The sequence below is a fragment of the Anomaloglossus baeobatrachus genome, chromosome 9 (assembly GCF_048569485.1).
Source record: "Anomaloglossus baeobatrachus isolate aAnoBae1 chromosome 9, aAnoBae1.hap1, whole genome shotgun sequence".
NCBI lineage: Eukaryota > Metazoa > Chordata > Amphibia > Anura > Aromobatidae > Anomaloglossus > Anomaloglossus baeobatrachus.
The window spans coordinates 44,256,717-44,282,416 of record NC_134361.1 but is presented as its reverse complement, the minus strand read 5'-3'; the positions used below and the strand labels follow the sequence as shown (position 1 = coordinate 44,282,416).

The window sequence follows — 25,700 nt, the reverse complement described above, 5'->3', positions numbered from 1 at the left end:
TACATAGAATCCTGGATGACCACTTAGAAAGCAAAGGTCCAAGTGGTCATCTGAGTTATCCAGTTAGGGTTGTTCAGTCTGTGCAGGGGCCTTTAGAGACTGCGCCGCTGAGACCTCTAGTCTGTACAAGAACCGGGTGGGTCAGGTGCAGTAGTTTTAGGTTAAACCTTATTTTACGTTATATTCCACCTGTGCACCTCAGTGTGGTTTGTCATAAGCCCTTCTTTTTCTTCTTCGTACTGTTCATTTACATCATTCTGATTCTATATGTCCATATAGTCTTGTTACACAACTTGGCGATTTTTTTTTCATCTCTTAGCTGTAAACTTTGACAATGATACACTGTCCTCCATGAGAGTATTCTTGACTTGGCAACAGGTTATGAAGTTTTTTTTTCCACCAAGAAAAGATTTCTGTGATCATCCACGTCAGTTGTCATCCTGGCCTTGATGTTGCTGAGCTTACCAGAGCAATCTACCAAATTATTAATATGGCCTCCGTTGAAGCTTCTGATATCTGCCTGATACGTTTGATGGATTTTTTTCCAACATGTGCAAATAAGTTTTCCCCTATAAGGAAATAAACTATCTCGCAAAGAGAGGTAGCCACCCTAGTAATCAATCTCTGACACTTTAATATGTTTTGCAACATGACCAAGGATAACTCATCTACAAATAGTGGTTTGGAGGTGTTTGCCCCTAATTATGATAGAGGAGAATTTGTTTGCCTGAGTGCAACACTCTTGAGACAACATGGGGGAAGTGCTGGTTCTTTATAAGCAGATCAGTAGTGCTCCATGGGAGAAAATTATTCATATTAGCTCTCTCACAGAATGGAATAAAACTAACTTGAAAGTATCACCTAAGAGAGGTAGTTAATGCCTGACCCTATAATGAGTCTTTCAACATGACGGCCTAATTATGGCTTCCTTCTCTTGCAATGACTTGCATAAAGAAGAGAACCTGATGGTTGATTTGTGCTATCTGCATTACAGGTAGCATGAAAAAAAGCCTGCCTCTTACATTTCAGACCACACCAGTAGGGTGTTAGTAGGATCAGGGTGTGGAAAAGCCGCTGGGGTCTGGCCTCATGGATTAGTCACCCGATAAGCATGGTCTCTAGACGTTTGTTAAATGTATGCTCTCTCTAAAATGCTGCTGTCATGGTCCTGATCTGTGGTGCTCTGCTCTCTAGCAGATCTGGGGTTCTGTTTTGTATTTTGCGTTGGTGGATGGGTAGGTTCCCATCCTCGGTTCCTGCGCTGGTGTTGAAAGAGGCCTCTCTCCAGTCTCCAGGCCCCTCTTCTGGGTGATTGCTCTACTTCATTAGGGAGCAACCTCACCTGGAACGCCACCAGTTGTAGTGCCTGCCTGCAGGAAGCGCTCTGGCTCCAGTTTGTGCTTTGATCTTGTCCTCCTACCCTGGATCTGTTGTTACTCCTCCACCTCCTGTGTCCCTGACTCTGACGTTGTTCCACGGCTCCTGACCTCTGGTTTGTATCCTGACCTCGGCTCCGCTTTTCCCCAGTGTACCTAAGATTCATTGTCTTGCATCTTGTGCCTTGTTGTGCGTCTTTCTTTATCTCTGCAGGAGACTTCAACAATACACAACTTTTGAGACTGGGCTTCTGGAACATTCTGCATACTTTGACCTACATGTTTATGGGGATTGGTATGAGTACTTCTGACCATCCAGGGGGATAATCCCAGGAGAGGGAGAACAATAAGCCACATGTTTGGTTATAGAGTTGGTGCTGTGGCATGGAGTGGTGAGGATCTGTTGAGGCAGCCAGGTCCTGGAACCCATGGATGGACTATAGAGATTGAAGCAGGATACACGTTCTATGGTGTGGTGTCCGTCATCTGGATCTGAGGAACTATCTGAAGGACTGTTGTTGCTGGCTGGAGCTGGACAAACACGCTATGTTCATGATATCTGACGTCTGGAGGAGCAGAAGCACTATGGTTGCTGTAAGATCGTGTATGGAAGAAATAAAACATTGTGAACTCCAGTCTGTCTTCGAGGACTCTAAATAATTAAGCCTACAATAGGATTCATTGTCCTGCATCTTGTGCGGGGTTGTGCGTCTTTGTTTATCTCTGCAGGGGGTTTCCCAATGCACATTTTTTTCACACTGGGCTCTGGAACCTTCTGCATACTTTGAGCTTCATGTAGAAGATATTTATGGGGATATGTGAGAGCACTTCTGGCCATCCAGTGGGCTGATCCCAGGAGAGGGAGAACAATAAGCTACATGTTTGGTCAGAGAGTTGGATCTATTGAGGCGGCCAGGTCTTGGGGCCTATTGATAGACTATAGTGATTGAATCTGGATACATGTTCTGTGGTTGTGGTATCCATCGCCTGGATCTGAGGAACTATCCGAAAGACTGTTGTTGCTGGCTGGAGCTGGATACACGCACTATGGTCATTGTATCTGGCGTCTTGAGGAGCCGAAGGATTATGGTTGCTGTAAGATCGTCTATGGAATAAATAAAAACATGTTGCATCATTAAGCTGCCTAGGTGATTAATACAACCCACAACTTCAGATCTTCACAATGTTGATAAGGACAGACCGAGGAGCATCAGAAATCCTACACCTCTAAACCACACCAAGATTTTGGCAAAAGGAATAGCCATAAGCCATGGAGATCAAACTTTTGGTTCTATCAGATAACATGATCCTATGAAGTTAAGGTCCCCATGCACATTAGATGAATGTCAACCAACCCAACCAGCCAAGAAACCTTCTGAAATCCCCACATTAGATAATGTTAGGAGGGATATATATTGTAGGAGAATACAATCCACTTTGTTCTTATAGAAACCATCTTGTCTTATAACTAAATGATATCATAGGGCTCAGCTAAGAATGATGGGCGGGGAAGATTCACATTTCTATACACACCCCTGCAGCTCTTATTGGTGCATAGTTCTGAGGAGTTATTTCTTTGTTTGGGGTACTATATAAACTGGTCACATGATGTAATAAAGCAGAAACTTTCAGTAGACAACAAAGCGTGTGTGCTGCATTGATTTCCCAAGCTCTTGTAAAACAAATCTTATTAATTTGGAGTTCCAATGGCATAGCAGGAGGGTATTTCGCTCACAATATCGAGCAGTTGGAATTTAAACAACCAATCCTTTTGATTTCAGGGGAGATAAGCAGCTGCCAGAGGAATCTGGCAGCAGCTTTCTCCCCATTGAAAATACAAGAACGCTTAAATGGATCAGAGTGCTCATATGTATGCCAGGTTATGAATTTCTGAGCGTGAAAAAACTATATTTCTTTTTCGCTCCTAATTGGGAGACCCAGACAGTGGGTGTATAGCTACTGCCTCTGGAGGCCGCACAAAGAACTACACTTAAAAGTGTAAGGCCCCTCCCCTTCTGGCTATACACCCTCCCGTAGGAGTACGGATTCCTCAGTTTTAGCTTTGTGCGAAGGAGGTCAGACACGCACGCATAGCTCCATTGTTTTTAGTCAGCAGCAGCTGCTGACTATGTCGGATGGAAGAAAAGAGGGCCCATACAGGGCTCCCAGCATGCTCCCTTCTCACCCCACTGTATGTCGGAGGTGTTTGTAAGGTTGAGGTACCCATTGCGGGTACGGCGGCAGGAGCCCACATGCTGATTCCTTCCCCATCCCTTTTTACAGGGCTCTGGGTGAAGTGGGATTTACTGGTCTCCAGGCACTGAGACCGTGCTCCATCTACAGCCCCTGGAGAAGATGCTGGATGGAGCGGAGTACATCAGGGACATGGCCCTGCTTCCTCAAGGTACTCTGTGTCCCCGTGCATTTGGCGCTCACACCGCAGCATGCTGGGTGTTGTAGTGCGCCGGGGACATCAGCGCTGCGGCGCTTGTGCCATGGCCTCATTCAGCTTCGCTGAAGCAGGCACACTTCTGGGAATCGGTCGCGCCGGCCGCTGGGACTGCGGCGCGGCTGGCACTTGTGGTGCGCCGGGGACTTCAGCGCGGGCCGCGCTTTTACGGCGGCCGCGCTGATAACTCGAGTCCCCGGCTTTTGCGGCCTGCTTCCGTTCGTTCCCGCCCCCAGACCTGCCAGTCAGGAGAGGGGCGGGACGCTGGTCAGTGCATCAGCGCCGAGGGCTGGAGTCGTTTTTACATACTCCAGCCCTCACAATAGGCACAGAGGGGACACTGTTTCCCGCACTTTTGTTTAGGAACTCCCACGGACCGCCCCTCTCCACAGACGCCGGCAGCCATTCCTGCTGACACGCTGAGCTGCAGAGGGGAGCCGGGGAGACCCAGACAAGGAATTCTGCGCCTCTTACCCGCTATTCAGCGGGCGGTAAGCAGCCCTCAGGGCTTACCTCCTCTTGTGCCAGTAGTATTCTTAGTATTTTGTTTCTACAAATACTTTGTACTGCATAGCGCTGGTCGCCCTTTGGCTATAGACTCTCTCACATTGCAGAGAGCCAGCAGCATGTCGTCCGTAAAACGCAAGGGTGCCAAGGCACAGACATTATATGCTTCCTGCACCGCATGTGGGACTTTTCTACCGGCAGGCTCCACGGACCCCCATTGTGTGCAGTGCTCGGCCCCTGCGGCGCTTGCACAGTCGGGACCTCTGCTGGACGTGACCCAGGGTGTACCACCTGTGAATGCTGTCCAGGTGACAGGAACTGAGTTTGCAGCTTTTGCTGACAGAATGTCTCTCACTATGTCACAAATTCTTGACACATTGCGAGCTAGGCCTGTACTTCAGGCCACGGACACTGTGCAATCATTGCCCCCTGGTCCCCCTCAGCTGAATTACCTCCAAGCTCCGGGACGGGCACATACACCTCAGGGTGAAGACTCTGACTCGGACGATGGCCCCGGGCAGCCTAAGCGGGCTCGCTATGACGGGCCTTCACATTCATCTCAATGGTCAGGATCCCAGCGAGATGAATCTATGGGTGATGAGGCGGACGTAACTGATCAGGATTCTGATCCTGGGACCGCTCTCAATCTAGATACACCAGATGGTGACGCCATAGTTAATGATCTTATATTTAACATCAATAAGATGTTAAATATTTCCCCACCAGCTCCTCTTGTAGAGGAGTCAGCTTCGCAGCACGAGAGAATCCATTTCAGATACCCTAAGCGTACATTAAGCACTTTTCTGGACCACGCTGACTTTAGAGACGCAATCCAGAAACCCCACGCTTATCCTGAAAGGCGTTTTTCTAAACGGCTTAAAGATACACGCTATCCTTTTCCCCCTGAGGTGGTCAAGGGTTGGACCCAGTGTCCAAAAGTGGATCCTCCAATTTCCAGGCTTGCAGCTAGATCCTTGGTTGCAGTTGAGGATGGAGCGGCACTTAAAGATGCCACTGACAGGCAGATGGAGCTCTGGCTGAAATCCATCTATGAAGCGATTGGAGCGTCGTTAGCGCCATCTTTTGCGGCCGTATGGGCACTCCAAGCTATCTCAGCCGGGCTTGCGCAAGTCGACTCAGTCACACGTGCATTTGCCCCGCAGGTAGCACCATTGACCTCGCAAATGGCGGCATTTGCGTCGTACGCGATTAATGCTGTTCTTGACGCTACAAGCCGCACGGCAGTGGCGTCAGCCAACTCCGTTGTTTTGCGTAGGGCCCTGTGGTTGAGACATTGGAAAGCAGATTCTCATTCCAAGAAGTGCTTAACCAATTTGCCTTTTTCTCGTGACCAATTGTTTGGAGAGCGTTTGGATGAAATCATCAAACACTCCAAGGGTAAGGACTCATCCTTACCGCAACACAGACAAAACAAACCCCAACAGAGGAAGGGTCAGTCTGGTTATCGGTCCTTTCGAGGACCGGGCAGGTCCCAATTCGCCTCGTCAAAAAAGACTCAAAAAGACCAGAGACGCTCAGATTCTTGGAGGTCTCAGTCACGCCCAAAAAGGACAGCCGGAGGAACCGTTGCCAAGACGGCGTCCTCCTGACTTGCAGTCTCCGATTCCCACACCCGCGGTCGGTGGGAGGCTTTCCCACTTTGGCGACATTTGGCTGTCACGCGTCAAAGACCGTTGGGTGAGGGATATTCTGTCTCACGGGTACAGGATAGAGTTCAGTGCTCGTCCGCCAACTCGTTTCTTCAGAACTTCTCCACCACCAGACCGAGCCGATGCTCTGTTGCAGGCGGTGGCCGCTCTAAAGGCGGAAGGAGTGGTGACCTCCGTCCCTCTTCAGGAACAAGGTCACGGTTTTTACTCCAATCTGTTGGTGGTCCCAAAAAAGGACGGATCGTATCGACCCGTCCTGGATCTAAAGTTGCTCAACAGACACGTAAAAGTCAGGAGGTTCCGGATGGAATCCCTACGCTCCGTCATAGCCTCAATGTCTCAAGGAGATTTTCTAGCATCAATAGATATCAAAGATGCGTATCTCCACGTGCCGATTGCACCAGAGCATCAGCGTTTCCTACGCTTCGTCATACACGACGAACACCTGCAGTTCGTAGCGTTACCTTTCGGTCTGGCAACAGCCCCCCGGGTCTTCACCAAAGTCATGGCAGCAGTAGTAGCTGTTCTGCACTCGCAGGGTCACTCGGTCATCCCGTATCTAGACGACCTGCTTATAAAGGCACCCTCTCAAGAGGCATGCCAGCACAGTCTGAAGGTGGCACTAGACACTCTCCAGAGTTTCGGGTGGATTATCAACTTTCCAAAGTCTCATCTAACCCCGACCCAATCTCTGACTTATCTTGGCATGGAGTTTCATACTCTCTCAGCGATAGTGAAGCTTCCACTGGACAAGCAGTGCTCGCTACGGACTGGAGTGCAATCTCTCCTTCAGAGCCAGTCGCACTCACTGAGGCGCCTCATGCATTTCCTAGGAAAGATGGTAGCAGCAATGGAGGCAGTCCCGTTCGCGCAGTTTCATCTGCGCCCTCTACAATGGGACATTCTACGCCAATGGGATGGGAATTCGACGTCCCTCGACAGGACTGTCTCCCTCTCTCAGACTGCCAAGGACTCTCTGCGTTGGTGGCTTCTCCCCACCTCATTGTCACAGGGAAAGTCGTTCCTTCCCCCGTCCTGGGCAGTGGTCACGACGGATGCGAGCCTATCAGGGTGGGGAGCGGTGTTTCTCCACCACAGGGCTCAGGGGACGTGGACTCAGGAAGAGTCCACCCTGCAGATCAATGTTCTGGAAATCAGAGCAATCTATCTTGCCCTGCGAGCCTTCCAACAATGGCTGGTAGGCAAGCAGATTCGGATTCAGTCGGACAATTCCACGGCGGTGGCGTACATCAACCACCAAGGGGGAACACGCAGTCGCCAAGCTTTTCAAGAAGTCCAGCGGATTTTGACGTGGGTGGAAAGCAGAGCGTCCACCATATCCGCAGTTCACATCCCAGGCGTGGAAAACTGGGAAGCAGACTTTCTCAGTCGCCAGGGCATGGACGCAGGAGAATGGTCCCTTCACCCGGACGTGTTTCAGCAGATCTGTTGCCGCTGGGGGACGCCGGACGTCGATCTGATGGCGTCACGGCACAACAACAAGGTCCCAGTTTTCATGGCACGGTCTCACGATCACCGAGCACTGGCGGCAGACGCCTTGGTTCAGGATTGGTCGCAATTCCGACTCCCCTATGTGTTCCCACCTCTAGCATTGTTACCCAGAGTTCTCCGGAAAATCAGGTCCGACTGCCATCGAGCCATACTCGTCGCTCCAGATTGGCCAAGAAGGTCGTGGTACCCGGATCTGTGGCATCTCACGGTAGGCCAACCGTGGACACTACCAGACCGTCCAGATTTGCTGTCTCAAGGGCCGTTTTTCCATCTGAATTCTGCGGCCCTGAACCTGACTGTGTGGCCATTGAGTCCTGGATCCTAGCGGCCTCAGGTTTATCTCATGAAGTTGTTGCCACAATGAGACAGGCTAGAAAACCATCCTCAGCTAAGATCTATCACAGGACGTGGAAGATATTCTTAGCGTGGTGCTTGGCTCAAGGGTTTTCTCCCTGGCCATTTGCATTGCCAATTTTTCTTTCCTTCCTGCAGTCTGGGTTGGAAAAAGGTTTGTCGCTTAGCTCTCTTAAGGGTCAAGTCTCCGCGCTATCCGTATTCTTTCAGAAGCGCTTGGCACGGCTTTCTAAAGTACGCACGTTTCTCCAAGGAGTTTGTCATATCGTTCCTCCTTACAGATGGCCATTGGAACCCTGGGATCGGAACAAGGTTCTCATTGCTCTCCAGAAGCCGCCTTTCGAGCCTTTGAAAGAGGTTCCCCTTTCTCGGCTTTCACAAAAGGTAGTTTTTCTTGTGGCGGTCACGTCTCTTCGAAGAGTGTCCGAGCTAGCGGCGTTATCTTGCAAATCTCCCTTCCTGGTGTTTCACCAAGACAAGGTAGTACTGCGTCCAATTCCAGAGTTTTCTCCCAAGGTGGTTTCTTCCTTTCATCTCAATCAGGATATCACTTTGCCATCTTTGTGTCCGCATCCAGTTCACCAATTTGAAAAGGGTTTACATCTGTTGGACCTGGTGAGAGCACTCAGGATTTACATTTCTCGCACGGCGTCTCTACGCCGTTCTGATGCGCTCTTTGTCCTAGTCGCTGGTCAGCATAAGGGATCGCAAGCTTCCAAATCCACCCTGGCGCGGTGGATCAAGGAACCAATTCTTCACACATACCGTTCTGCTGGGCTTCCGATTCCATCTGGACTGAAGGCCCATTCTACCAGAGCCGTGGGTGCGTCCTGGGCATTGCGGCATCAGGCTACGGCTCAGCAAGTGTGCCAGGCGGCTACCTGGTCGAGTCTGCACACGTTTACCAAACACTATCAAGTGCATACCTACGCTTCGGCAGATGCCAGCCTAGGTAGACAGGTCCTTCAGGCGGCGGTGGCCCACCTGTAGGAAGAGGCTGTCTGACAGCCCGTTCATGTGGTATCTTTTTACCCACCCAGGGACTGCTTTTGGACGTCCCACTGTCTGGGTCTCCCAATTAGGAGCGACAAAAGAAGAAGGGAATTTTGTTTACTTACCGTAAATTCCTTTTCTTCTAGCTCCAATTGGGAGACCCAGCACCCGCTCTATTTGTTCTTAGGGTTTCGTTTTTCGGGTGCACATGTTGTTCATGTTGTTTCTTAAGTTCTCCGATCTTGTTATCGGATTGAATTTGTTTTTGAAACTGTTATTGGCTTTCCTCCTTCTTGCTTTGGTACTAAAACTGAGGAATCCGTACTCCTACGGGAGGGTGTATAGCCAGAAGGGGAGGGGCCTTACACTTTTAAGTGTAGTTCTTTGTGCGGCCTCCAGAGGCAGTAGCTATACACCCACTGTCTGGGTCTCCCAATTGGAGCTAGAAGAAAAGGAATTTACGGTAAGTAAACAAAATTCCCTTCTTTTTTCAATAACACATTGGTTAGACCTTTGAATATCTATACCCGAAGAGGTCTGGTAGCATAGGTCTTGTTATGCCCAGGCCAGCGTCCTCGCATGCTCCTGCTCCTCTTCTCCGGTGAGGACACCGGCGTTCTCACCTGTCTGGGCATCCTACTGTGGGAGTCCCGTCTTTGTCTCATGCTACGGCCTCCCGGAGCGTTCATGCACCATGCAGAGCTCCAGTCTCTGCTCGTAGGGTGTGCCCATGGCCACGTCCCTTTTCTTAAAGGGCCAGCACTCTTTTACCCGGAAGTGCTGCCCAGGTCAGCTGGGAAGCTGTAGGTATTTAAGGCATCCTAGCCCTATCCTAGGTACCTGGTCAATGAGTTTAGTCATTGCTATTTGTCAGGTTCCCTAGCCCTGCGCTGTTGTTGCTGTTCCACTGTGGTAGACATATTGCTTCTACTTGTCTGTATTGCAGAGTGCCGCTTCCTCTACCTGCTGCGAACCTCCACATCGGCTTCCTACCACGATACCCATTGCCACAAAGTATCGTCACTAGCTGCTGCCATCCATCCACCCATCCATTTATCCATCCCGGATGGAACCTCTACACCAGTTGCTACCGCAAACTCCATACTAGAGACTGTCGCTCCCATACCCCTGGGGACAGCCAATGCAACACCAGTCTTGCCGAGTGGCACCCAGATTCTACTTGCAGCGTAACAACTCCACCATCAAGAGCTCTGGTGAAAACCAGTTTCGGGTCAGTAGTCAAGCCATCTGGATTTTCTGTGTGTTGCGGCCCAGTGGGTCCACTAAACTCCCTGCTCGCTCAGCGAGCATAGCAGTTCTACCCGATTGTTTAGGGCATCAGTGCGATTCCTATTTAAAAGAATCCCACTAGTTTTATGAGATGAATAATTATTTTTTTAAAAAATGGAAAGCCCCTTTAAATGATGCTTTTATATAAATTTGGAAACTTTTTAACAAGTGCATGAGCTGGATAATAAGAGCTGGATTATGGCTGGGATATAATAATAAAAGGTTGGCTCACTATGCTTTTTTTAATACGATTATAAAATCTGAGTACGGGATGTTCTTCACAGTGCTTCATTACCCGGCATAACATAATATCATCATTCTCCTGTATTTATTACTATGCGTTGTATAATTGAGCCCGACTCTCTCCATGCGGAGTTACTCATAAACCCCTGTTCTTTCTGGAGCAAAAACAATAACATCGCTGTGCTATCTCTTACTGGGAGTGTTGGGAATTTACTGGGAGAAAAAAAAAATTGCTGCCCAGTGCAGCTGGGATCACCAAAAAAGGAGTCAGAGATTGGGGGAGATTATATGATAAATAGAGTGCGGCGGAGGGGAGCAACGAGGAGCGGGAAGAGGGGTGAACATTGGCAGAAGAAGAGATGACGCCAGAATCCAAAGAGAGAAAAAAATCACCTTGACTTTCTATTTTACTGAAATAATGGGATATTTTTTCACAGTACAAAATGTTCCTGTCATGGAAAAGAGTTTAATTTTGGCTTCCGACCTCTGACTCTGGGGATTATCCGGCTCTGCTTCTTAAGTTAACTTCTTGTTTTCGAGACTGGATAGCTGAAGATAAGTTCTCATTTTCAGTATTACTTCAGAACCTGTAGTGGCCCAGAATTAAATCAGAAAGAACCAAAATTTGTGTCATTTAGGTCATTACTTAGATTGATTCTCTTAATTAAGGCCCAAAATAGCTTAAAGGGAATCTGTCATACCGAAAATGGTATCTGACCTGAAGGCAGAATATTATAGTCGGGGGAGCAGAACAGATTGATATACTTTTTTTTTAAAAAAGTTTCTATAAAAACTTGCATTTTATTCATTGGAATTCCTGGTGTTTGAGTCCAGTGGGCGGTGCTACTCGGTAGTTGATATACTTCCCTGTGTGTCTGTGCATACAGAAATGGCTGTCAATCACTGTGTAATGCCTGCCTGGATCAACAGCCTCAGGTGGGATGTAATGGACAGACTAGAGGGAAGCCACTCACCAAGCAGGACCCCCAGAACCCTGAAACCCTTTAACCCCTATACAGGGATTTGGAATTACACAGGGCCCTGGAGATCACTACGTGTGGAAGGCTGCAGTCCGATGAGAGTAGTCGTCAGGCAGGGTCAAACCAGGAATTGCGGAACAGGGACAGAATCGGCAGGCAAGGACGTAATCAGAAAACGTAGCAGAGGTCAAATCCGGATCGGGCAGGGAGGTACAAAAACAGCAGGCAGAAGGGTAGTCAAAAAACACGCAGAAGTCAGCACACAGGAATCACAAAACAGATTAGGGCGGACCAGGAGCCAGGAAATCAGAACTATCTCTGGCAGAGGTCAGCAGACAGGAGGGGAACTAAGAAGGGTGTGGTGTCTTCCCATTGGCTGTAGCTGAACGCTGGCAACTTCAGCTGGAAGACACACGCCACCCACAGTCAGCCAGTGGTATTCAGATCCCAAGACAACCCAGCCCAGTGGATGATCGGAGCCTGCGCCTACCGGTGCCGCTGGCATCGACTCCTCTCCCATCACCAGCATTATCCATGGCAGGAACATGGCGATCTGAGCAGAAGTCGCTGGAGCAGACTCCGGTGGTGACGTAATACACTGTGTAGGACCGCCTACTGGACTCCTCTGCACACAAACACCAGGGACTTCAATAAGTGAAATGCAAGTTTTACGGAAACGTTTCCTACACCTTATATATCATTCAGCTCAACTTCTCTATACTATGGAGTCCGCAGATCAGACTACATGTACGTTGTGACATGTGCCCTTTATCTTCATTCCACCCATTCATCCTGTATCACTGGGTGTAATGGAATCACTGGGGACCAGGGCTCCTAAACAGGCCCTCAGGCTATGGAGGAACCAGCTGTTTCTGATCCCAGAGATACATCTGATGGTGACAATGTCTGGGCCACCTTCCTAGCCCTGCTTCTGTACAGCCATCATCTAATATCCCTTAAGGGAGCCAGGACAGGAGTGGAAGAACCCACAAATAAGGACAAACAGGGAAAACCAAAACTCGATCACTCAGCACACTCACACAGAGGTATTAGACAACAAGTGATAAGGAGGAAAATAAGAGCAGGGGAGAAACAATGAGATGTCAAAAGAACTCCACGCACAAAGCACTACAATCACCAGCAGGACTGGTACACAACAGAACACGGACCAGTGTAGCTAAAGCTATCATTGGCATGGGGAGACAGGCTCCTCCAAGTTAAAAAGGTGGGGAATGACTATAATAGGTCTCCCACAACATGTGATCCAACAGGTAACCAGCAGGCTAGCAGAGATAACTCCAGCAAGCCCAATCACTAATGAGACCACAACTGATCGACGCACAAGAATATCTGTGTAACTGAGAAGCACCAGAGGAGGAGGTATGGTGAGCAGTGTCAGACTCTGCAGTGTGAACAGTGTCAGATACCGCCATGACACTCAGCGATTTTAGAGACAAACACAGTGTGACACCCTTACCTTCTGGTCTACTATAACCGGGATATATCAGGCATGTCACAGTTAGTAGTAAAGAAAATCCAGCTCACCACTAGTTCTATCCCTCCTCAGAATGGAGCACGGGATACAGCCTCGCCAAAACCACAGTCCACCAGGTATATGAAGAAAAACAGATCCAGCTCTTTAACACTCAGCCACACTAGCATATGGCTCTCGCATCGGATGCTATATGCTAGTGTGATGCCGGCCTAATAGGCAAATCCCTTGCAGGTGGCCTGGTACTCCTCAGCAGAATCCACATAGGAATGAATATAGCCAGTAGAGAATGGGTGAAATAGGGGAGTATAAATAGCCCCACCTGGAATGGGATAGGAAAGAGACAATGAGCAATAGAAAATAGAAGATAACTGCACACCATAGGAAGAGAAGCAAGGGTTAAATAGACCATCATCATTTGGACAGGGAACTGACCAGGCTGTGGCTCAGCAAGTAAGGAAACCGACCAGCACAAGGTCACCACCAGATCAAGTCCTAAGGCATGACACATAATAATCTGTGAAGAAGCCTGTGACAATAAGTGTTCAATTTTTCTGCAAAATCACCATTGAGGAAAATAAGGAAAATTTTACAATAGGTCATCAATACTAAATAAGGGGGTGTATGACAACTGGCACCCCTGTCGATCAGCTGTTGTGGAGCGGAAAAGCACAACCGCATAGTGGCTGCAGTGGGGGGTACTGCAGATTCACCCCTATTCTTTGAAACAGGGGCTGATGTAATTTGACTTAAGGGTGCTTTACACACTGTGACATCGCTAGCGATGACGTGCGTGATAGCACCCGCCCACGTCGCTGTTTCGTCATGGGGGTGATCGCTCTGCCATAATGAACAATATCGCTACGGCAGCGTCACACGCACATACCTGCTTAGCGACGTCGCTGGAGACACCGAACAATCTCTCCTTTAAGGGGGAGGTTCGTGCGGCGTCACAGCAGCGTCACTAAGCGGCCGCCCAATAGCAGAGGAGGGACGGAGATGAGCGGCCAAAACATGTCGCCCACCTCCTTCCTTCCTCATTGCCGGTGGATGTAGGAAAGGAGATGTTCGTCGTTCCTGCGGTGTCACACATAGCGATGTGTGATGCCGCAGGAACAACGAACAACCAGCGGCATGCACCACCAACGATATTATGAAAAGGAGCGACGTGTCAACGATCAACGATTTTTGACGTTTTTGCGATCGTTGATTGTCGCTTCTTTTAGTCACACACAACGATATCGCTAACGGTGCCGGATGTGCGTCACGAACACCGTGACCCCGACGATATATCGTTAGCGATATCGTTGTGTGTAAAGTACCCTTTACCAAACAACAGATTTTTCCAAAATTTACAACTTAGACAGTTGCTGGATATAGTAGTAGATACAGTAGGGGAGATTCTAAAGGAGCAATATCCTCATATACGGTAGCTAATTTTTAGAAACTGAGCTGGAGAAACAAGGTTGCCCTCTGAGAGCAAAATGGCAGATGGATGTAAGGGATATATCTGAGAAGTCTTGGAAGAGATGGAACAGGCGGTACCAAGAGTCTCAGTTAGGGATCACTCAGACTATCGCACCTCATTCTATTACATAGAGTGTACATGACATCTTCTTTGCAGTTCAAAATGGGTCTTGTAAGAAATGCGAGATGTAGAAAATGTGGTGCGACTAATATTGATTTAATACATTTAATGTGGAATTGTGTGCATCTCAGAAGGTTTTGGAGAAATGTGTTTGACCATATTAATACAGTTTTTGGATGATAGGTGCAGCTAGATCCCAAAGTGGTCATACTGGGGTATACAGCTGAAATTCCCATACCAGAGGGTCATTAGTTGGCGATCTCACGTATACTGTATCAAGGGCGGAAGAAAATAGCAGTATACTGGAAAAATACCAAAAGTCCTTCAATTGCAGAGGTCATAACCTGTAAGGGACAGGTGTGTAACGTATGACCAGGGGACGCAGGGAACCCTATGCACACCCCAAGACTGGTGTCCCTGAGCTCTCCATCACTCCCGGAGGTACCCTTAAAGGTAGGGAGGTCTGGGCCCCCGACCTGGCCCTGCCTCCTGTCCTGACCCTGATGACAAAGTCCTCACCACCCACACAACCCAGGGGACCGACCAGGAAGGAAATCCCAAAAACCCACCAAATATGAAAAACAGACAGGAAAAAATAAAACCTCATGCACACCTAAAACCTATACCAAGGAGCAACCAAAGGTATAAGGGTAGTGGTAAAAAGGGAAAGGAAGTAATAACAAAAAATAAACAATAATCGACAAACCACAACAGACAGCAACAAGCACATCCTCTCTGTTCCTAGGCTAGCTCCAAACTGATTGAATAACCAGCAACCTCTCCAGGAAGCAGAGGGATTAAATACAGCTGAGCAAGTCTACTGCTGCACCAGGGAATGGATTAACCCTAAAATGCCCAAAGGAAAAAAGCAACGTTTAAATGTGCATGGTCTCAGATGGAAATAGAGAACTCTGATCCTGAGCCTGTCCTTATATACGTGACATAACCTATGTAAATAATAGTATTTATATGGAAAAATATGTATATCAAACAAGGAAGGCTTTTAAAAAATGGGAAGATATATGGGCTCCATGGCTGGATACACCTAACCTGGCCCAAATAACGTTACCATGGTCAAGGGGGCTGTTTCAAGGCCATTGACTGGATTCCGGTGGGATGCTTGAGCGATGGCCCTCACTGTCTCCTGTATTGGGATCTGGAGGGGCAATGAATAAAATATAGATTGAATTCAATTAAGTCAAGTAAACAGACTGGAAACTCTACGGGATGTATGATACGTTGAAATATATATCTGATGTCACACGTGGTGTGATGTCTACCCTTGAAGTTGTCTGTCCTGAGGTTCATAAGTTATTGCACGAAATACGATTGTGAACTGTAATGGTGAAGGATTCGGAACAAGCTGACCCTGGTTTTGGGGTCACAGTGGCGGTGGGTGGGATGGGGGGTTCTTTCTTTTCCTAAGGATAGGCCATCAATATTAATATACAGGACATCCCCTTTAATGAATACAACTATTGCTACACTCATACAAAACGAGGTACTTAGTTGTCATTTTTTGCTCATGTTAACAAAGTACATCATGTTTCTGATGTATGTAGCAATAATGGAATTCATGTCCTGTTGCATAGTGTTTGTATATTTGCCTGTATATTGGCTACGGCGCCAATAATTAATTTAATGCTCTAGGAGTGCTGGTCCTGGTCCGATATTCCTGTAATAACTCAGAGTTTCTTAATAATGTTTCTGAAAACCGGTTTTGTAATCTGGGAAACCGCTTTAAGAGTTGCCCGGGAAATGGTCTCATTAATGCGATTACCTTCTTGGATATTAATCTCACACAAGTCACTTATCCTCTTAGTCTTTAAATAGGCGTGTAAGTCTCAGGATTACTGTGACAGGGAACGCATGCTCCTTTCTCTGATGAGCTGCCATTATCTTCTCGCCAAGTTTTCATTAGATGTCAAATACTCTCAAGGGTCAAGTGCAAGACAACCTCAATCTCGAAAGGCAAAGGACATAGAGTCTGACCTGAAGAATGTGATGCTCACTGAATATTATACCAATGGTAAAGTGGGTCAGTTATTCATAGGTATTGGTCATCCTTTTTTTAGGGGAGGGGTTGGGCTAATTCATGTCTAATTTTTTGACCACTAATTATGTCCAAAAATGAACGTGCTCTATAGAGAATCTAAACCCTGGGCGGCTCAGAGTTTTCCGTAACACTTTGCCTTTTCTTCCTGATCATTCTCTCAAACAATTCAAGATCTTCTGTTCATTGGTCCATGTTTATTTATTAATGTATATGAAACTAGATCTTGAGTCTGGATAACTAATATAAGAGTACAGACTTTGTTGTGAGCCATGAGCCCCCCATTTAGCCTTTCAGAATGTTTGGGGTCTCCAATACATCTCTTTTGATGATGATTTTTGAGGATCAGCAGTCTGCTCTGATCCGTTGAACATCCCAGTAATACATGTTCAGTCTCCGCAAAGATGAAGTATTACATAGCATACATTGAAATCAATATCGTATCCTTGTAATGCATTGTGTCATAGAAGCTATACCGGCTGTATAGTGCAATAAAAAGGGAAGGGGAAAGGAATGCCCTATCGCTAGCAAAAGGGGGAAGTGGTGACCCTTGACAACAACCTGCAGCTCACCCTCACTAACCCTATACAGGTTCCACACCTGTCACCAAGCAGGAATACCTCACTCTAGCCAAACCCTGATCTGGGCCCTAAGTAGGAATGGCGGGTATGAGTGCTTGTCAACACCACTAGCACTAAGGGAGAAAAAAAGGAAACAACACAGGGGAAACACAGATGCTACCACCTGAGCTCATGTAGTTAGCAAAAGTCAAACACTTTTCTTAGGAGCAGCTACCACAGAAATCTCTGGAACAACAAGAGGAGACGACCTCTGTGGACCACAGCAAGGAACAACTAAAAACAGCACCAAAACAACCCCAGGGTGAGGTTTATAAAGGAATTCAGAGGCTGTAACTGAGTGGAAAACTGATAGTTTTCAAGGATCATATTTAACACTTATCTGAGCTGTAGGAACCACAGGAGTCTGGAGCAAAAGAAGACGACTTCTCCGCAGTTCAGTCAGGAACAAACTAAAAACCGCATCCAAATAGGTTTATGAGGTTTATAAAGGAATCAGAGGCTGTCAACTGAGAAACAAAACTGACAGTTTCCAAGGGTCCTAGAGTCCGCTGCTGAAGAAACAGGGAACTGTCAGATAACAACACGTGCTGCCAATCTCTGGAATTTTCTAACACTTGCTGTCATAGGATTGTCAGCCGGCCATGACACCTTCATGACAGGCCGTGAGCCATCCGTGACAATTGTCAGTGTAGGTCCTCCAGAGCAAGAGACTCTATTTGTAGTTGTTCTTCAATTTGGCTAATAGATGGGGGTCCTAAATGGGGTTCCTCTTTTATTTAATCACAGTTACAAATTGGGTAAAGGAACAAACCCTGTGACATAAAGGCAATATTCTAGTCTTTATATGGCTCAAATAGTTATTATTGGTGATGTGCATGGCGTGGTTTGACTCAAATGAATGTTCCCCAAACAAAGCCATTGTCCCCCTTTGCGTTATAAAACCGATGATCATGCTCTAACGACTTCTCCAAGGTGGCCATAATTTGGCATATGCACTTTTTACATCTGTATGCACCGCCCGTATTATAAGGGTGCGGATATTACTAAAAGCATAAAGGAAAAGTGAATGATTTATAAATGCGTACCGGATAAAAACAACAGCTATGGATTGATGTCTATTTTCCAGCAGTTATCCATGATGGGAATCGTTCAGTAGAATATTTTCATTTCCCACCCAAGTGTCAGGATTCCAGCAGTGTTTGTAATAAGTCTGGCCACACACTGATCCACAATCACAATGTGTGGCCCTTTAAGGAGTTGCTCAATCTTAAATTTAAATAAAAGAGACCATTTTCAAAATCTAGAGAGCTGAAAGCTAATATGATTGCTGACAGCATGTCACGGCTTATATATATGTGAAAGACGAAGTAAGGCTGTGTGCACACAGAGCTAGAGCGCTCCGTGGAAAGGTATACGCTGATGATGCCTCCATGGGTTTCATAATAGGTGGTGTATAATGGGGTCTCTCCTGCTGCTGATTCATGCCACCATGCCAACCTCATATAAAGATAGTCTCCAAACTGTTCATCCATCCAACAAATAGGAATTGTGGGGCCTTGTGTTATTTTCTCAATTTTGATTCAGGCCCCATTCCGTCATAGGCCCAAGAGGAGCCGCCACTATAGTGCTTATGCCTAATGCGGGTGTCACACGCTACGATATATTGGGCAATATGTCGGCGGGGTCGCGTCATTAGTGACGCACATCCGGCATCGTTTGATATATCGTAGAGTGTGACAGCTACGAGCGACGGTGAACGAGCAAAAATACTCACCTTATCGTTTCCCATTGACACGTCGCTCATTTTCAAAAAGCCATTTCTTCTTCTGTGCGCCGGTTGTTCATCGTTCCTGGGGCAGCATACATCACTCCGTGTAACACCCCGGGAACGATGAACACAGCTTACCTGCGTCCCGCCGGCAATGTGGAAGGAAGGAGGTGGGTGGGATATTTACGTCCCGCTCATCTCCGCCCCTCCGCGTCTATTGGCCGGCGGCTGTGTGACATCGCTGTGACGCCGAACGTCCCTCCCCCTTCAGGAAGAGGTTGTTCGCCGCCCACAGCGAGGTCGTCCGGGAGGTAAGTGCGTGTGACAGGGGGTTAACAACTTTGTGCGCCACGGGCAACTAATTGCCCGTGACGCACAAACGACGGGGGCGGGTGCGATCGCACGATATATCATCCCGTGTGACACCCGCATAAGAGTCACCATGTGCTGTTACGATTGAGAAATGCTGTAAAATGTTCAAAAAGAGAAATTGTGTTTATGTGCATTTATCATGTGGGTTCAAGATCTGTACAAAGGGATGTCGTCATACAGACACACATACCCCCCACAGTCACACATTCCCCCCACCAGGCACACATACCCCCCCACAGGTAAACATACCCTCCTACAGGCATACATACCCCTCACAGGCAGTATATACCCCCCCAAAGGCACACATACGCCTCTGCAGGGACACATTCCCACCCACAGGCATACATACCCCTCACAGGCAATATATACCCCCCCATAGGCACACATGCGCCTCTGCAGGGACACATTCCCACCCACAGGCACACATATACCCCCAACAGGCGCACATACCCCCCACAGGCACACATACCCCCCACAGGCACACATACCCCCCACAGGCACACATACCCCCACAGGCACTCATACCCCCCACAGGCACATGTATGCACATATACTCCTTGAAGACCTCAGTTGACATGGTTCTGGGTGCATATTGGACCTGACACGTTCCCTTTAAGTTAAAAAATATTTCCAGAACTCATCCTTTCCTCAACCCTCAATCTACTAAAATGCTCTTACATGCCCTCATCATCTCTCGCCTCGATTACTGCAACATCCTCCTCTGTGGCCCCCTGCTAACACTCCTGATCCTCTTCAGTCCGTCCTTAACTCTGCTGCTCGACAAATCCACCTCTCTCCTCGCTACTCCTCCACTTCTCCCCTCTGCAAATCCCTCCATTGGCTTCCAATTCCCGAACGAATCCAGTTCAAACACTGACCTACAAAGCCGTCCATAATCTGTGTCCTCCGTATATATCCGAACTGATCCCCGAATATCTTCCCTCACGTAATCTCCGATGCTATCAAGATCTTCTCCTCTCCTCTACACTTATTCACTCCTCATCCAATTGCCTACAAGTTTTCTCCCAAGTATCCTCCATCCTCTGGAATTCTGCACCCCAACACATCCGATTATCCACCACGTTCAGATCCTTCAGATAAAACTTGAAAAGAAAGAGGGGGAGGACAAAAGAGGGAGAGAGGAAGAGAAAGACAGAGAGAGACAAAGGGAGAGGGAAAGAGAAAGACAGAGAAAGAGACAAAGGGAGAGTGAAAGAGAGAGACAGAGGAAGAGAGAGCCAGAGAGAGAGGTAGCGGGAGGGAGGGAGAGAGAGAGGCAGAGAGAGAGAGACAGAGGGAGAGTGAGAGAGGGAGGGAGATAGAGGCAGAGAGAGAGGGAGAGGGGGAGAGAGGCAGAGAGAACAACTATAAACTGCACTGAAACCACTCCAGGGTGAGGTTTATAAAGGTCAGAGGCTGGTAACTGTGAGGAAAACTGATAGTTTCCCAGGATCATATTTAACACTTATCTAAGCTGTAGCAACCACAGGAGTCTAGAGCAACAGAGGACGATTTCTCCATAGCTCAGTCAGGAACAAACTAAAAACCACACCCAAATACCCCCAGGGTGAGGTTTATAAAGGAAGTCAGGGGCTGTCAACCGAGAAACAAAACTGACAGTTTCCAAGGGTCCTAGAGTCCGCTGCTGCAGAAATAGGGAACTGTCAGATAACAACATGTGCTGCCAATCTCTTGAGTTTTCTAACACCTGCCGCCATTGGATTGTCAGCAGGTCCATGACACCTCCATGACAGGCCGTGACCCATCCAATTGTCAGTGTAGGTCCTCCAGAGCAAGAGATTCTATTTGTAGTTATTCTTCAACTTGGCTAATAGATGGGGTCATAAATGGGGTTCCTTTTCTATTCAATCACAGTCGCAAATTGGGGAGAGAGAGAGGCAGAGAGAGAGGGAGAGGGAGAAAGAGAGAGAGGGAGAGAGAGACAGAGGGAGAGGGAGAGAGAGAGAGGCAGAGAGAGAACAACAATAAACCGCACCAAAACCACTCCAGGGTGAGGTGTATAAAGGAAGTCAGAGGCTGGTAACTGAGAGGAAAAATGATAGTTTCCCAGGATCATTTTTACAAGGGAGAGGGATAAAGAGAGAGAGAGGGAGACAGAGGGAGACGAAGAGAGAGAGAGGGAAAGAGAGAGGGAGGCTGTCATTGTTGCCCATAGCAACCAATCAGAGCTCAGCTTTCATTCTTTCAGAGCAGTTTAGGAAATGAAAGCTGTGCTATGATTTGTTGCTATGGGCAATAGATGCAGTCAGACTGTTGAACAGATTTGATAACTTTGACTGACTGCGTCAGATTTATTAATATAATTGCCACTAGATATGTGGGAAACAGTCATCGGTCATTGTGAGAAATAGAATTTTGCATGTTATTCTCTTTGGGTCCGCCTCATACAAGAATAACATTGCAAGTGCCCCCTTATAAAGTAATAAAATCTCATGAGTTCCCCTTATAATAAAATGCCCCGAGTGCCCCCTTGTAAAATAATAATGGATGACACGGTGGCTCAGTGGTTAGCACTGTATGGTGACGCAGCGGTTAACACTGCAGTCTCGCAGCACTGAGGTCCTGGGTTAAAATCCCACCAAGAACAAAGTCTGCAAGGAGTTTGTATGTTCTCCCAGGGTTTATGTGGGTTTCCTCCCACTCTCCTAAGACTGATAGGGAATTTAGATTGTGAGCCCCAATGGGGACAGTGGTGATGATGGCTGTGAAAAATAGCGCTATATAAGCGATTAAAATAAATGAGTAATAATGCCTGAGTGTCCTTTATCACGTAATATTATCCTGAGTAGCCCTTATTAAGTAATAATGCCCAAGTGCCCTCTTGAACAAGTAATTGCACCCCCTGTTGATGCCAATATAGTTGTGGGTGACACTAAACTGAGCGTCAGGTCTGTATAAGCCTTGGTTCATTATTGCTTTGACTGATCATCATTATCAGTCATATATTGGTCATGTAACCAAATACTTTCCAGCCATCGTAAAATATAAAGAGCCGTTACTGTCTAATTGTGTTGCAATGTGATCATCCGGAGATCTCCGTAAGATCCGGTGGGATTCTGTAAGATCTTTTCCGTATACTGGATATAGGGAGCTGGCGCTGTCAGATCCTGCACCAATAATAACAATATACAGGATGTTATTGCTGGCAGCCTTTGCTGTGTTGCAGCGTCCAGCCATTGAGGGGTTACTACTATGGGCTTGACGTCAGGGTCTTTAGGGATTCCATAGTCAGGGCAAGGGAAGGTGAATGTCTCTGGCTCCTCCCTGGCTCTGTGCTCAGATCAGAGGCTGGAGCTCTGAGGATGACATTGGATGTGGCTTGTATCAGTCCTCCATCCATGTGGCTGTCTGCCTGAGGAGCATCACAGGTAAGGAGGAAGCAGAGGACAGAATGGTCCATTAGATGTATCAGCCCAATTATACGGCACATTGGACGCCTATAATGCCACGATAGGTTCCGCAATGCCCACCAATACCCTGGCATGGGGCAATGGTCCGCTCAATCCTCTTCTATGACTTATTACAGGTTTATTGACGACTAGCTTTTATGTATTGTGTTATACAAGGAAGGCATAATGTATTATTTTAGGATCCCAGAATGATATAATAGAAGGGGGCGGTGGCTGTAATGATACAATGTATATCAAGGGGTCTGATTATGGATTGACTGTACTGTTTGATTCTAAGAGGGGCTATACTCCTAAAACTGTATGCAATATCCTTTTCTAGTCATGTAGATGTAGCTAAGCCCAATTATTTTCATCAGGATAACGTCATACGTTTCCTAGCAGTCTTAAAGAAAAAGGAAAATACATATCCAAAAGACATGACGTGTTAGACGAAATGACAAACATGGCTCTTCTACATCATATATAATATTTTTATATTCTTCTTCTTCTTTTTCTTATTATTATTATTATTACTATTATTATTTAATTATTATTAGTATTTTTAGTAGTATTATATGATTAAATTAGTAGTAGTAGTAGTAATAGTATATTATATGATCAATATATTATTATTTGCATTATTTTTATATGAATTATATTATATACATAAATATATAATAATAATATATATATATATTTTATATATATATATATATATATATATATATATATATATATATATATATATATATATATATATATATATATATATATAAGATATTATAAAACATTACAACTTCTCTATAAAGCAAGAGTCCGGGATGTAAAAAATAATATTGATGGTATAAAATAATAATAATATGATATTATTATTATTATTATATGATATTATATATTATATAATATTATATTAATATTATATATTAGATATTTATATATATATATATAATATATATATTATATGATATTATATGATCTTATTATTATTATTATTATTTTATACCATTAATATTTTTTTTTTTACATCCTGGACTCTTGCTTTATAGAGAAGTTGTAATGTTTTATAATATCTTTATTAGCATATAGATGAACATATGGCAGATATTGTATATATTGAATGTGACTATTCTCCGCAATCAGCTATTATATGAAGCAATGCATTGTCATTCAATGCAAATCTCATACTCTGCAGCCATACTAAAATTATATTACTTATAGCAGCATTTCTCCCTTCCAAAACCGGTATCTATGTTCATCCTCATCTTCCTGGTTCCTGAATTGAATGCCAGAAGGACAGTAAAGACTGTCACTGAGTATATTCAGTGGATCTCTGTACTACTAAAATGTGTAACGCAACAAAGCAGACAACCTGGCTTTGGTCCCTTTTCTCCAAGGGCCCCATAGTCGGCCTCTATACCCTGACTACTGCTGTAACAACACTGATCACATGAAATGTCACTGATGTACATCCAATGCAATGACTGAGAGGACAATTAGGATGCCAAATGAAAGTCAGAGGTGCCCAATGTTACAGACACTGGCGGACACAGTCAGAAAAGGGCCCCTGTGCAAGAACACTATATATATGGACCCTTTGCATCCCCAGTGCTCATCAAAAGGCACAATTCCACCTGCTTTAGAGGTAGAAATGAGCCCCTTTACCACTTGGCCCCGGTGCAAGAATAATATATGGGCCCTTTGCAGTCCAATAGCTCCATTATAATGCGCAATTCCACCTACTTTGGGGGTAGAAATGGCCCCTTACCTCCCGGGCCCCTGTGTGGCCGCACAGGCTGCACCAATGGTATGTTCGCCCCTGGTTACAAAGTTTTCACAGTTTTCTAAAATGTTTTGAAACTTTGTAATATAATTTGTGCATATTCTAAATCTCTGCTTGCTGTCAATGAATTGAAACACAACTGTTTATTCAGAGGTTAGAAATCCGTGCAGACATAGTCAAGCCCAAACCTGTAATATATGCAGTCTAGACAATCTCCTGTGAGATATTACTAAGGGTGATACACCTCGGGGCAGAAAGGGATGTGTTAAAAGGGTTTTCGCACAAGTGACGTATTTCACTTATCTATGATAGGTGATAATAACATTTCTTATCAGTAGGTGCCCCACCATTGGGGTGGCCCCGGATTACAAGAAGGGTCCTGATTTCCCGCTGCACCTGACTGATGTCGGAGGTTGGATGGAGTGGGCATAATGGGCAGCATAGCACTCCATTCAATCTCCTGTTCAGCCAAAAGATACCGTATCTATTCCTCTTAGCTTGTCTGGCCCACAGCCAACAGACGGACGGACGGACGGATGGATGGATGGATGCATAAGTGGATGCATAGATGGATGGATGGATAATGGATGGATGCAGGATGGATAGATGAATGAATAGATGGATGGATAAATGGATGAATAGATGGAAGGAAGGATGGATGGACGCACGGACGGACGGATGGATGGATGGATGAATGGATGGATGGATGGATGGATGGCTAAGTGGATGGATGGATGGATAATGGATGGATGCATAGGTGGATGCAGGATGGATAGATGGATGAATAGATGGAATAATAGATGGATGAATAGATGGAATGATAGATGGATAAATAGATGGATGGCTAGATGGAAGGATGGATGACTGGATGGATGGATGGATGGATGGATGGACGGACGGACAGATGGATGGATGGATGCATAGGTGGATGCAGGATAGATAAATGGATGAATAGATGGAATAATAGATGGATAAATAGATGGATGGCTAGATGGAAGGATGGATGGCTAGATGGAAGGATGGATGGCTAGATGGATGGATGGATGTATGGATGGATGGATGGAAGGATGGATGGCTAGATGGAAGGATGGATGGCTAGATGGAAGGATGGATGGCTAGATGGATGGATGGATGGATGGAAGGATGGATGGCTAGATGGAAGGATGGATGGCTAGATGGAAGGATGGATGGCTAGATGGAAGGATGGGTGGCTAGATGGAAGGATGGATGGCTAGATGGAAGGATGGATGGCTAGATGGATGGATGGATGGATGGATGGATG

The 25,700-nt window shown here is 46.3% G+C and overlaps 1 protein-coding gene across 1 annotated transcript in view; it reads left to right on the top strand.

The window, feature by feature from the left end:
• The first annotated feature begins 22,510 nt into the window (after positions 1 to 22,510).
• LOC142251140 (cdc42 effector protein 2-like) overlaps positions 22,511 to 25,700 on the top strand; it is a 39,781-nt gene continuing 36,591 nt past the window's right edge. The window contains exon 1 of the mRNA XM_075323665.1: positions 22,511 to 22,617. The gene's annotated coding sequence lies outside the window, so the exon portion shown is untranslated. The remainder of the gene's footprint in view (positions 22,618 to 25,700) is intronic.